Source organism: Oryctolagus cuniculus, chromosome 19 (genome assembly GCF_051225735.1).
Source record: "Oryctolagus cuniculus isolate XC-2025 breed Fujian yellow rabbit chromosome 19, ASM5122573v1, whole genome shotgun sequence".
Lineage (NCBI taxonomy): Eukaryota > Metazoa > Chordata > Mammalia > Lagomorpha > Leporidae > Oryctolagus > Oryctolagus cuniculus.
Window position 1 is genome coordinate 28,195,688 of NC_142885.1, and position 3,392 is coordinate 28,199,079.

Below are 3,392 nucleotides of genomic sequence, written 5' to 3' on the forward strand. Positions count from 1 at the left end.
CATGGGCACAGGGGCCCAAAGACTTGGGCCATCTTCCACTGCTTTTCCAGGCCATAGCAGAGAGCTGGATCGGAAGTGGAGCAGCATGGAATCCAACCTGTGCCCATATGGGATGCTGGCACTGCAGGTGGCATCTTCACCTGCTACACCACAGCACTAGCCCCATCCCATCCACTTTACTCGCAGCTAATGTTAGGCCCATGTTTCCCTCTGTACACATGGCTGCTACAGTCTCTACTGCCATGATGGCATTTTGTTCCCTACCATCCTTGGAAGAGACCAGGCAGAGACCCCATCCTCCAAGTCCAGGAAAAATAGATAAAATGAGGGGAGAACGGCAGAAAGCAGCTATCCCTTTACACTGCTTTGCTCTAGCAGCCATCTTAACAATCGCAAGTGCGGCGGACATCAAGCAGGAGAATGGGATTGAAAGTGCCTCAGAAGGGCAGGAGGCACACTGAGAAGCGGCGGGGGGGGGGGTGCGGCGGCGGGGCTCCCACACCCCCCAACCTAGGCTCCAGCCCCTTTCCCTCTGGAGCCAGGGGACGTTGCTCCCGCTGCCACCAAGGTGAGCAGAGTGGAAGGGGCAGTGGTGGCGGAAGCGACGTGGCGAAGAGCAGAGCGGTGCCCAATTAGGTACAACTCCACTTGGAACTTCTGGGCCAACACCAAGCCGCCGCCGCTGTCTTTGCCACTGCTGTGGGCGCGGAGACCTCTCTCGCCTTCTCGCTAGACCATGTTCCCTACGTGAGGCGCTGCAGCAGGGGGCAATCTGGACCACCTGGCCAGGTTCCTGTGGTCAATGCCCCAGAGCAACCTGCTACATGGCAACAAGAGCCTGCTGAAGGGGCAGGTGCTCCTGGCCTTCCACTAGGGCATCTTCCCAGATGCCTGGATAAGAAACAGCATCCTGGAGAGCCCCAACCACCTGCTGCTGCAGCAGCTCTGGTACAAGGTACGCTACACCGGGAAAGTGCACCAAGAAGGCGGCCTAGGCCGAGGGATCCTGCGGCTGTGTGCCATAGACAACTACCAGCTGCACAGGACATTGCCCCTGACCTGCACCATCTGGACTGGGAGGAGATGGTGTATTGTTTCAAGGAAAAGTTGCACAACATGCTCAAGGAGCTCTACAAGCAGAATCACTACCCCTCGCCCTCCAAGAAGCTGCACCTGGCCAAGATCACCATCCTCTCCCTCACCCAGGTCAGCAACTGATTCAAGAACCAACAGCACCGTGCCTGGAACCCGTTGGAGAGCCAGTCCAAAAGTGAGTCAGATGGCAATTCCAGCAATGAAGGTGAGTCCAGCAAAGGACAGGAGGATCTGTCTCCTTACCCTCTCCAGAGTTCCTCTTATGGTGTCACCAACCTCAGCTTGTCCAGTCACATGGAGCCCACGAATTGGAAATAATGAGATATCCTTAAGTGGCTGGTGCTGTGGGCTCAGCAGGTTAACGCCCTTGCCTGAAGCACTGGTATCCCATATGGGCAACAGTTCAAGACATGGCTGCTCCACTTTTGATCCAGCTCTCTGCTATGACCTGGGAAAGGAGTAGAAGATGGCCCATGTCCTTGGGCCCCTGCACCCATGTGGGAGACCCAGAAGAAGCTCCTGGCTTTGGATTGGTGCAGCTCCAGCTGTTTTGGCCAATTGGGGAGTGAACCATCCATTGGATAGAAGACCTCTCTCTCTCTCTCTCTCTCTCTCTCCCCCTCTCTCTGTCTCTGTCTCTATTCCTGTCTCTACCTCTCTGCCTCTCCTCTCTCTGTGTAACTCTGACTTGCAATAAAGAAATAAATCTTTAAAAAAAGATATCCTTAAGCTATTCTGGAGTTTTGTTGAATGGAAGCTTAGTACCTGCAATTACTTCGCCTGTTTTCCTTAATGGTAACTATTTCATTCAGGGACCCAGTGGAGTCATCCTAAATGGATTAAATGTGAGAAATACACAGTGTCCTTAGCCCACCAAAAATGTCAACCAACATTGTGAACAATGGTATCTCCATGATGGACATCCTGGGGCCCACATCCTGGGATGTGAAGGAATTCAATGTGCTGCAGTGTTCTGCAGCCAACTCGGCATCCACCACCTCCTACAGCCCCAGTGCCCAAGTGTCATTCCCAGGGCTCATCCCCAGTGCTGAGATGAAAAGAGAAGGCATTCAAACAGTGGCTTCCCTGGAGGGAAGCTCTGTGGTGACTTTCACTACCCCAGTGCAAATCAACCAGTACGGCATTGTCCAGATCCCCAATTCCAGAGCCAAGGGCCAGTTTCTTAATTGGAACATTGGATTCTCTCCACTGCAGTTGCTGCCTGTCTCAGTGGCAGCTTCACCAAGTAACAGTTCCATAAATTCAAGCACTTCAGACTAGAGCACATTCACCAGCGAGTCCACCCCAGTGCAGCAAGGCAAGGTTTTCTTAAGCTGTCTCACTCCAAGTGCAGTGGTATACACTGTTGGTATTTCTGGCCAGACTTTGGGATCTGTGAAACAGGAAGGCTTGGAAAGGAGCCTGGTGTTTTCTCAGTTGATGGCCATCAATCAGAATGCTCAGGAAATACAAACCTGTCATCTGAAAAATCCCTCAAGGAGTGGCCTTCACCCTCTGGCCTCTTTGTTGGTGAATGTGTCCCTAACTCAGTTTTTCCCTGACTCCACCTGTGCTGCTAACTTCCACTGAGCTCAACCCTGACATCACTGAAAACCAGCCAATGCCTGCACCTGTGGCAGGCAAATCCACAGGGGTGGCGGTCAGCAATGCTAACTATGCAACTCTTCAGGACTGCTCCCTCATTACTGGCCAGGACCTGTTGTCCATGCCCTGGGGGAAATTGTTCCTACCTCTGAAGACCAGATGGGCCATGCCTCCATAGCAGTGCACCAGAATTTTGTCAGAGAACACCATTTGGTTCTGCAATGAGTAGCTAACCTAAAAGAGAACCTCTTATCAGATTCTGAGAACAAAGCAACAAGCAGCCTAATTATGCTGGACACCAAATCTAAATATGTGCTAGATGGCATGATTGAGACTGTGTGTGAAGACCTGGAAACAGACAAAATAGAGCTTGCTATGCTCCAAACTGTCCAGTTGGATGAAGATATACAAGGCTTATAAACTTCGTGTGCCCCTCCTCTCCCTTTTTGGCATCAGAGGCAGATGTTGTCCTGAAGCCCTGAGAACACAAAGAATTTCCCCATTCAAAGGAAAACTCTACTTTTACAAGCATATGCATTCAAGAGACTTTAGATCTGCACAAAGATCACAGTTAATTATATAGAGTACAACTGCATTACTGCAGCCTTTTTGTTCACATACAATGATCTCTTTTAAATTGATGGAGACAAAAGAATCAGATGAAATGTCTCAAGGCAAAGTTTTACCCTTTA

The 3,392-nt window shown here is 50.9% G+C and overlaps 1 pseudogene; it reads left to right on the top strand.

The window, feature by feature from the left end:
- The first annotated feature begins 323 nt into the window (after positions 1-323).
- LOC100350142 (homeobox protein SIX4 pseudogene) lies at positions 324-3,120 on the top strand (annotated as a pseudogene).
- The last annotated feature ends 272 nt before the right edge of the window (positions 3,121-3,392 follow it).